The sequence below is a fragment of the Coregonus lavaretus genome, assembly GCF_964263955.1.
Source record: "Coregonus lavaretus genome assembly, chromosome: 23".
Classification (NCBI taxonomy): domain Eukaryota; kingdom Metazoa; phylum Chordata; class Actinopteri; order Salmoniformes; family Salmonidae; genus Coregonus; species Coregonus lavaretus.
In genome coordinates this window covers 1,594,136-1,604,651 of record NC_140010.1, presented here as the reverse complement: position 1 = coordinate 1,604,651, position 10,516 = coordinate 1,594,136, and the positions used below count along the sequence as shown (strand labels likewise).

At 46.3% G+C, this 10,516-nt stretch overlaps 1 protein-coding gene across 6 annotated transcripts in view; it reads left to right on the top strand.

Annotated features, from left to right (window-relative positions):
• The first annotated feature begins 3,906 nt into the window (after positions 1–3,906).
• The window catches only part of LOC311099109 (casein kinase I-like), a 59,385-nt gene continuing 52,775 nt past the window's right edge, over positions 3,907–10,516 (top strand). For 4 of the 6 annotated variants that reach the window (XM_084139745.1, XM_084139743.1, XM_084139741.1 and 1 more), the window contains exon 1: positions 3,910–4,043. The gene's annotated coding sequence lies outside the window, so the exon portion shown is untranslated. Of the gene's footprint in view, positions 4,090–10,516 lie in introns of all 6 variants that reach the window. The other 2 variants (XM_084139744.1, XM_084139742.1) reach the window with 2 other exon arrangements.

Below are 10,516 nucleotides of genomic sequence, written 5' to 3'. Positions count from 1 at the left end.
GCTTGACATCATGGGAAAATCAAAAGAAATCAGCCAAGACCTCAGAAAAAAAATGGTAGACCTCCACAAGTCTTGTTCATCCTTGGGAGCAATTTCCAAATGCCTGAAGATACCACGTTCATCTGTACAAACAACAGTACGCAAGTATAAACCCCATGGGACCACGCAGCCGTCATACCGCTCAGGAAGGAGACGCGTTCTGTCTCCTAGAGATGAACGTACTTTGGTGCGGAAAAGTGCAAATCAATCCCCGAACAACAACAAAGGACCTTGTGAAGATGCTGGAGGAAACAGGTACAAAAGTATCTATATCCACAGTAAAACAAGTCCTATATCGACATAACCTGAAAGGCCACTCAGCAAGGAAGAAGCCACTGCTCCAAAACCGCCATAAAAAAGCCATACTACGGTTTGCAACTGCACATGGGGACTAAGGTCGTACTTTTTGGAGAAATGTCCTCTGGTCTGATTAAACAAAAATAGAACTGTTTGGCCATAATGACCATCGTTATGTTTGGAGGGAAAGGGAGGTTGCTTGCAAGCCGAAGAACACCATCCCAACCGTGAAGCACGGGGGTGGCAGCATCATGCTGTGGGGGTGCTTTGCTGCAGGAGGGACTGGTGCACTTCACAAAATAGATGGCATCATGAGGAAGGAAGATTATGTGGATATAATGAAGCAACATCTCAAGACATCAGTCAGGAAGTTACATTTTGGTCGCAAATGGGTCTTCCAATTGGACAATGACCCCAAGCATACTTCCAATGTTGTGGCAAAATGGCTTAAGGACAACAAAGTAAAGGTATTGGAGTGGCCATCACAAAGCCCTGACCTCAATCCTATAGGAAATGTGTGGGCAGAACTGAAAAAGCGTGTGCGAGCAAGGAGGCCTACAAACCTGACTCAGTTACACCAGCTCTGTCAGGAGGAATGGGCCAAAATTCACCCAACTTATTGTGGGAAGCTTGTGGAAGGTCCCACAGTTGACAGTGCACGTCAGAGCAAAAACCAAGTCATGAGGTCGAAGGAATTGTCCATAGAGCTCCGAGATAGGATTTTGTCGAAGCACAGATCTGGGGAAGGGTACCCAAAAATGTCTGCAGCATTGAAGGTCCCCAAGAACACAGTGGCCTCCATCATTCTTAAATGGAAGAAGTTTGGCACCACAAGACTCTTCCTAGAGCTGGCCGCCCGGCCAAACTGAGCAATCGGGGGAGAAGGGCCTTGGTCAGGGAAGTGAGCAAGAACCTGATGGTCACTCTGACAGAGCTCCAGAGTTCCTCTGTGGAGATGGGAGAACCTTCCAGAAGGACAACCATCTCTGCAGCACTCCACCAATCAGGCCTTTATGGTAGAGTGGCCAGACAGAAGCCACTCCTCAGTAAAAGGCACATGACAGCCCACTTGGAGTTTGCCAAAAGGCACCTTAAGGAGTCTCAGACTATGAGAAACAAGATTCTCTGGTCTGATGAAACCAAGATTGAACTCTTTGGCCTGAATGCCAAGCGTCACTTCTGGAGGAAACCTGGCACCATCCCTACGGTGAAGCATGGTGGGGGCAGCATCATGCTGTGGGGATGTTTTTCAGCGGCAGGGACTGAGAGACTTCAGCGGCAGGGACTGAGAGACTCAGGCTTGAGGGAAAGATGAACAGAGCATAGTACAGAGAGATCCTTGATGAAAACCTGCTCCAGAGCGCTCAGGACCTCAGACACGGGCGAAGGTTCACCTTTCAACAGGACAATGACCCTAAGCACACAGCCAAGACAACGCAGGAGTGGCTTCGGGACAAGTCTCTGAATGTCCTTAAGTGGCCCAGCCAGAGCCCGGACTTGAACCCGATCGAACATCTCTGGAGAGACCTGAAAATAGCTGTGCAGCGACGCTCCCCATCCAACCTGACAGAGCTTGAGAGGATCTGCAGAAAAGAATGGGAGAAACTCCCCAAATACAGGTGTGCCAAGCTTGTAGTGTCATACCCAAGAAGACTCAAGGCTGTAATCGCTGCCAAAGGTGCTTCAACAAAGTACAGAGGAAAGGGTCTGAATACTTATGTAAATGTGATATTTCCGGGGGGTTTTGTTACACATTTGCAAAAATGTCTAAAAACCTGTTTTTGCTTTGTCATTATAGGGTATTGTGTGATGAGGGGGAAAAAACAATTTAATCAATTTTAGAATAAGTCTCTAACGTAACAAAATGTGGAAAAAGTCAAGGGGGTCTGAATACTTTCCGAATGCACTGTACAGTCCCTTGAGATAGTATTCATACCTCTTGACTTATTCCACATTTTGTTGTGTTACAGCCTGAATTCAGAATGGATTATTTTTTCTCTCACCCATCTACACACACCCCATAATGACAAAGTGAAAACATGTTTTAGAAGTTTTTGCAAATGCATTGAAAATGAAATACAGAAATATCTAATTGACATACTGTAAGTATTCACACCCCTGAGTCAATACTTTGTAGAAGCACCTTTGGCAGCGATTACAGCTGTGAGTCTTTCTGGGTAAGTCTCTAAGAGCTTTCAACACCTGGAATGTGCAATATTTGCCCATTATTATTATTTTTTTAAATTCAAGCTTTGATCATTGCTAGACAACCATTTTCAGGTCTTGCCATAGATTTTCAAGCAGATTTAAGTCAAATCTGTAACGCGGACACAATTTTTATTCCATACAGGCTTCATTCTTTTTTTTACTCTGTCAATTAGGTTAGTATTGTGGAGTAACTACAATGTTGTTGATCCATCCTCCGTTTTCTCCTATCACAGACATTAAACTCTGTAATTGTTTTAAAGTCACCATTGGCCTCATGGTGAAATCGCTGAGCGGTTTCCTTCCTGAATTAGCATGGACGCCTGTATCTTTGTACTGACTGGGTGTATTGATACACCATCCCAATTATAATTTGTTCTGTGTTTGAAATGTAAAACTGCTCGACTGAGGGACCTTATGTGTCAGGGAACAGAGATGAGGAAGTCATTCAAAAATCATGTCAAACACTATTATTGCACACAGTGAGTCCTGCAACGTATTATGTGACTTGTTAAGCAAAATTGTATTCCTGAACATATTTAGGCTTGCCATAACAAAGGGGTTGAATACTTCTCATTTTTAATTAATTTGTACACATTTCTTAAAACATAATACCACTTTGACATTATGGGGTATTGTGTGTAGGCTGAAGAGGTGCTGTTGTGCCTTCTTCACATTGCTGTCTGTGTGAAGGGACCATTTCAGGTTGTCAGTGATGTGCGCCCCGAGGAACTTGAAGCTTTTAACCCTCTCCACTGCGGCCCCATCGATGTTGATGGGGGCGTACTCTCACTGCTGTCTCCTGTAGTCCATGATCAGTTCCTTCGTTTTGTTGACGTTGAGAGAGAGGTTATTTTCCTGGCACCACTCAGCCAGGGCTCTCACCTCCTCCCTGTAGGCTCTCTCATCGTTGTTGGTAATCAGGCCTACCACCGTTGTGTCGTCAACAAACTTGATGATTGAGTACATACCTACTTGACATGGAGCAAAATAAATAACTGTGTTTATGTTCATTTTTATTTTCAAAAAGTAGGTATTTCATTTTGGGGACCCCCCAAGGGAACCCAAAGTCCACCGCCCAGGCTCCCCTGACTTCCACAGCTCCCTCCCTTCTGAGCAGATGCACAGGGTCCCCCCCCCCCCCCACAGCAATGTATCACTGATAAATTGTGACTGACTGATCTACAAATAACAATGAGTCGTTATTTATGATGCAGTCTGATTTGTAGATCAGTCAGTTGGCAGTCGTTTTGATACTCTCCATCACGGCCAATGACTAGCTATTCTCCAAACCAAGTTACGCTAGTTTAACAACTTAGCTGTGGCAGGGAACAGCGCAGCGGTAGAAACATGTTCCGTCCGTTCGCTCCCTGACTGGCGAGGTTTAGCTAAAGAGACAACGGCCACCGGAGAGAGAGAGAGGAGGAAAATGGAATGAAGGAAATTACATTTAAAAAAAACAATGAGGTTGGAATTTCCCCGTCTTAAACCAACCGGAGAAGGTACACGCTTTCCCCCACTTCGTTAATGGTTTGTTTTGCCGAATAGGTTAGTGAAAAATGAATTGAAAGAAATGTGCATCGATCTCGACAGTAACGTTGCGGATTAAGGAGTTGCCCTGTTGTCGTATTATTTTTAGTATTTGGTTAATGCAAACAAACAATTATGTTTTTGTTCATTTGTAGACCTAGCTAACGTTATCAAGTCTACTTTGTATTTACAACTTTTTTTTGTTTTACCAACGACAATTTATCGTAAAAAGTTCCCTCGTTAGGCCACAGCAACAAATGAACTGCTAGTTAGCAACGAGCTAACAGTGTTAGCGTTAACACACATTAGCTAGTTAGGTAACGTCTTGTGATACCGTAGGAAGCTAGGCCAATTAGTTATATAGCTGGTTAGCAAAGTTAGCTAAATGTACATATTACAAGAACAGCATTTTGATTGCCTATCTAACTCACCAGACAACCCAGGCATTAACCACGTTAGGTAATTGGTTGACATAAAAGCTTACAGCTAGCCGACGCCGGTTAATTTGCCTGTTCTAGCTAACGTTAACTAGGTGGCTAGTTAGCTAACAATAGCTGCGACACCAGTGAGCGTGCTATCCAAAACCGTAACTAAATATGTTAGCTTTGTCTAGCTAACTCGTGTTCGCGTTATAATGCTAATGTTATATTTTATAATCGATTGTCAACTACGACGACAACGCCAGGAAGGCAGCTAGCTAATGTTAGCTAGTTAGCATAACGATGTGTAGCTAGCTAGGATAACAGGTACATGTTTCAGGCCTACCCAACTAATCCCCCATGATTAATTTATTCAAGCTGTGTAAAGTCACGTACAATATAAAAATGAATAACGTCAACTAGTTAGTGTATTACCTACATTGGTTCGTCGATTAAGCTAAACAGGGGCGGCAGGTAGCTTAGTGGTTAAGAGCGTTGTGCCAGTAACCGAAAGGTCGCTGGTTCTAATCCCCGAGCCGACTAGGTGAAAAATCTGTCGATGTGCCCTTGAGCAAGGCACTTAACCCTAATTGCTCCTGTAAGTCGCTCTGGATAAGAGCGTCTGCTAAATGACTAAAAAAAAAAAAAAAACAGATACACACATCGCACCAAACCCTGTTCACACTAACTAGGCTAACAGTTAGCTACCTAGTCAGTAACTAGTTAGCGAGCGTTGGCCTAACTTGATCGCTAGTTAGCTAACCAAATAATTTTACAGTAGGTCAGGCGTACCTTTTCCAGATACCTGGCTAGATGCACTCTACTGATAATCAAGCGAACCTAGCTATCTAGGATTGAACTTGTCAATGGCTGTATTGCAAACATAATTTTGCCATATGGCTAGCTAACTTAACTAGCTAGTCGTAGAAAATGGACTTTACATGGCCAGCTACTTGTTTAGTTGCTGTCTATATCTGGAGGATATTCCTGCTAGCTGTTTACTGATCAGTGTTCTCCCGGAATCTACCCATTTTACATTTTAGTCATTTAGCAGACGCTCTTATCCAGAGCGACTTACAGTTAGTGAGTGTATACATTTTTCATACTGGCCCCCGTGGGAATCGAACCCACAACCCTGGCGTTGCAAGCGCCATGCTCTACCAACTGAGTCTTGGTAGAGCAGTCTTTGCCCCTTGCCACTCCCTAAACCAAACAAACCCAAAACTATAGCCTTTTTTTTGTTAGTTTTTTGCTGTTATCCAGCTGTCAGTATCACTTAAGACGAATTACTAAGGGGTCTTATTCCTAAAATCACCCAGATATCACATTTGAATCAGACAATGGATTCCCCTGGCAGTGTTTACAAACATACCCTCTTGTTTATTATTAAGTGAGATGACAGTGTCATTTGTAGAAATGCATCACAACACAAGCTACCACTAAACAGTCTTTGAAATGTGTCATCAGCACAGCAGTGAAACAGTAAAAGCTAGAGATGAAGTAACATTTTACATTTACATTTTAGTCATTTAGCAGACGCTCTTAACCAGAGCGACTTACAGGAGCAATTAGGGTTAAGTGCCTTGCTCAAGGGCACATTAACGTCATTTAGCAGACGCTCTTAGCCAGAGCGACTCACAAATTGGTGCGTTCACCCTATAGCCAGTGGGATAACCACTTTACAATTTGGGGGGGGGTTAGAAGGATTCCTTTATCCTATCCCAGGTATTCCTTAAAGAGGTGGGGTTTCAAATGTCTCCGTAAGGTGGTGAGTGACTCCGCTGTCCTGGCGTCGTGAGGGAGCTTGTTCCACCATTGGGGTGCCAGAGCAGCGAACAGTTTTGACTGGGCTGAGCGGGAGCTATGCTTCCGCAGAGGAAGGGGAGCCAGCAGGCCAGAGGTGGATGAACGCAATGTCCTCGTTTGGGTGTAGGGACTGATCAGAGCCTGAAGGTACAGAGGTGCCGTTCCCCTCACTGCTCCATAGGCAAGCACCATGGTCTTGTAGCGGATGCGAGCTTCAACTGGAAGCCAGTGGAGTGTGCGGAGGAGCGGGGTGACGTGAGAGAACTTGGGAAGGTTGAACACCAGACGGGCTGCGGCATTCTGGATGAGTTGTAGGGGTTTAATGGCACAGGCAGGGAGCCCAGCCAACAGCGAGTTGCAGTAGTCCAGACGGGAGATGACAAGTGCCTGGACCAGGACCTGCGCCGCTTCCTGTGTAAGGCAGGGTCGCACTCTCCGAATGTTGTAGAGCATGAACCTGCAGGAGCGGGTCACCGCCTTGATGTTGGCGGAGAACGACAGGGTGTTGTCCAGGGTCACGCCTAGGCTCTTCGCACTCTGGGAGGAGGACACAGCGGAGTTGTCAACCGTGATGGCGAGATCATGGAACGGGCAGTCCTTCCCCGGGAGGAAGAGCAGCTCCGTCTTGCCAGGGTTCAGCTTGAGGTGGTGATCCGTCATCCATACTGATATGTCTGCCAGACATGCAGAGATGCGATTCGCCACCTGGTTATCAGAAGGGGGAAAGGAGAAGATTAGTTGTGTATCATCAGCGTAGCAATGATAGGAAAGGCCATGTGAGGATATGACAGAGCCAAGTGACTTGGTGTATAGGGAGAAAAGGAGAGGGCCCAGAACCGATCCCTGGGGGACACCAGTGGTGAGAGCACGTGGTGCGGAGACAGCTTCCCGCCACGCCACTTGGTAGGAGCGACCGGTCAGGTAGGACGCAATCCAGGAGTGAGCCGCGCCGGAGATGCCCATCTCGGAGAGGGTGGAGAGGAGGATCTGATGGTTCACAGTATCAAAGGCAGCAGACAGGTCTAGAAGGACAAGAGCAGAGTAACCACATTGCAAACTTTTTTAGAGTAAGGCCTACATCGGCTGGATGTAGATGTCGCAATCTGTGGCTTTGCTGCACACCACAGAAAACAACTACACATGTAGGAGGGTCTGCATTTGAGTCATACTGTGGGTGTTGTGATGATGATGATAGTTTCAGTCATAACTGATCAGATGTCAGGAGCAAGAGGTTACATGGCTTGCGCCCCAAATGGCACCCCTTTGACCACAGCCCAAGTGCACTATATAGGGGAAAGGGAGCCATTTGGGACGCACCCATGGATAGAGACCTTGTTGTTCCTCTCCTGTCTGTCTGTCAGGGGCTGTGAAACTGGTTCGTTGAAAATAACAGATTTTCCTATAAAAACATGGCAGTTCCTGTTCATGACTGACAGTCTCTCTGCTGTGCTAGTTATGAGGACAGACTAGCCTGGTTGACAGTCTGCTGTGCTAGATATGAGGACAGACTAGCCTGGTTGACAGTCTGCTGTGCTAGATATGAGGACAGACTAGCCTGGTTGACAGTCTGCTGTGCTAGATATGAGGACAGACTAGCCTGGTTGACAGTCTGCTGTGCTAGATATGAGGACAGACTAGCCTGGTTGACCGTCTGCTGTGCTAGATATGAGGACAGACTAGCCTGGTTGACCGTCTGCTGTGCTAGATATGAGGACAGACTAGCCTGGTTGACAGTCTGCTGTGCTAGATATGAAGACAGACTAGCCTGGTTGACAGTCTGCTGTGCTAGATATGAAGACAGACTAGCCTGGTTGACAGTCTGCTGTGCTAGATATGAGGACAGACTAGCCTGGTTGACAGTCTGCTGTGCTAGATATGAGGACAGACTAGCCTGGTTGACAGTCTGCTGTGCTAGATATGAGGACAGACTAGCCTGGTTGACCGTCTGCTGTGCTAGATATGAGGACAGACTAGCCTGGTTGACCGTCTGCTGTGCTAGATATGAGGACAGACTAGCCTGGTTGACAGTCTGCTGTGCTAGATATGAGGACAGACTAGCCTGGTTGACCGTCTGCTGTGCTAGATATGAGGACAGACTAGCCTGGTTGACCGTCTGCTGTGCTAGTTATGAAGACAGACTAGCCTGGTTGACCGTCTGCTGTGCTAGTTATGAAGACAGACTAGCCTGGTTGACAGTCTCTCTGCTGTGCTAGATATGAGGACAGACTAGCCTGGTTGACAGTCTCTCTGCTGTGGTAGTTATGAAGACTAACTAGCCTGGTTGACAGTCTGCTGTGCTAGATATGAGGACAGACTAGCCTGGTTGACAGTCTGCTGTGCTAGTTATGAAGACAGACTAGCCTGGTTGACAGTCTGCTGTGCTAGATATGAGGACAGACTAGCCTGGTTGACAGTCTGCTGTGCTAGATATGAGGACAGACTAGCCTGGTTGACAGTCTGCTGTGCTAGTTATGAGGACAGACTAGCCTGGTTGACAGTCTGCTGTGCTAGATATGAGGACAGACTAGCCTGGTTGACAGTCTGCTGTGCTAGATATGAGGACAGACTAGCCTGGTTGACAGTCTGCTGTGCTAGATATGAGGACAGACTAGCCTGGTTGACAGTCTGCTGTGCTAGATATGAGGACAGACTAGCCTGGTTGACAGTCTGCTGTGCTAGTTATGAGGACAGACTAGCCTGGTTGACAGTCTGCTGTGCTAGATATGAGGACAGACTAGCCTGGTTGACAGTCTGCTGTGCTAGATATGAGGACAGACTAGCCTGGTTGACAGTCTCTCTGCTGTGCTAGTTATGAGGACAGACTAGCCTGGTTGACAGTCTGCTGTGCTAGATATGAGGACAGACTAGCCTGGTTGACCGTCTGCTGTGCTAGTTATGAAGACAGACTAGCCTGGTTGACAGTCTGCTGTGCTAGTTATGAAGACAGACTAGCCTGGTTGACAGTCTCTCTGCTGTGCTAGATATGAGGACAGACTAGCCTGGTTGACAGTCTCTCTGCTGTGGTAGTTATGAAGACTAACTAGCCTGGTTGACAGTCTGCTGTGCCAGTTATGAAGACTAACTAGCCTGGTTGACAGTCTCTCTGCTGTGCTAGTTATGAAGACAGACTAGCCTGGTTGACAGTCTCTCTGCTGTGCTAGTTATGAAGACAGACTAGCCTGGTTGACAGTCTGCTGTGCTAGATATGAGGACAGACTAGCCTGGTTAACAGTCTGCTGTGCTAGATATGAGGACAGACTAGCCTGGTTGACAGTCTCTCTGCTGTGCTAGTTATGAGGACAGACTAGCCTGGTTGACAGTCTGCTGTGCTAGATATGAGGACAGACTAGCCTGGTTGACAGTCTGCTGTGCTAGATATGAGGACAGACTAGCCTGGTTGACCGTCTGCTGTGCTAGTTATGAAGACAGACTAGCCTGGTTGACAGTCTCTCTGCTGTGCTAGATATGAGGACAGACTAGCCTGGTTGACAGTCTCTCTGCTGTGGTAGTTATGAAGACTAACTAGCCTGGTTGACAGTCTGCTGTGCCAGTTATGAAGACTAACTAGCCTGGTTGACAGTCTCTCTGCTGTGCCAGTTATGATGACAGACTAGCCTGGTTGACAGTCTCTCTGCTGTGCCAGTTATGAAGACTAACTAGCCTGGTTGACAGTCTCTCTGCTGTGCCAGTTATGAAGACAGACTAGACTGGTTGACAGTCTGCTGTGCCAGTTATGAAGACTAACTAGCCTGGTTGACAGTCTCTCTGCTGTGGTAGTTATGAAGAATAACTAGCCTTTGTCTTTTAATGCCTTATGTGTTTGTCCTCCTGACTTTGGCTGATAGTTTAGCCTGGTCCCAGATCTGTTATTATTTAGAGTTTTTTTTAAAAAACACAGTAGGAGTTGTTTGCTATACAACACAAACAGATCTGGGAGCAGGCTGGGATAGTAGTGATGGATTGGGTGATGGGTCTGGACCTGGGCTAATGGATGCCATGTGGCCTTGCTGGTTTCTCTCTCTGTAACCTGACCCCCACCTGAAGCCAGAGAGGTGTTGATGGGATTAATACTAGACCTAGATATATCATGATGATGGGATTAATACTAGACCTAGATATATCATGATGTTGATGGGATTACTACTAGACCTAGATATAACATGATGATGGGATTAATACTAGACCCAGCTATATCATGATGTTGATGGGATTCTTTCAAT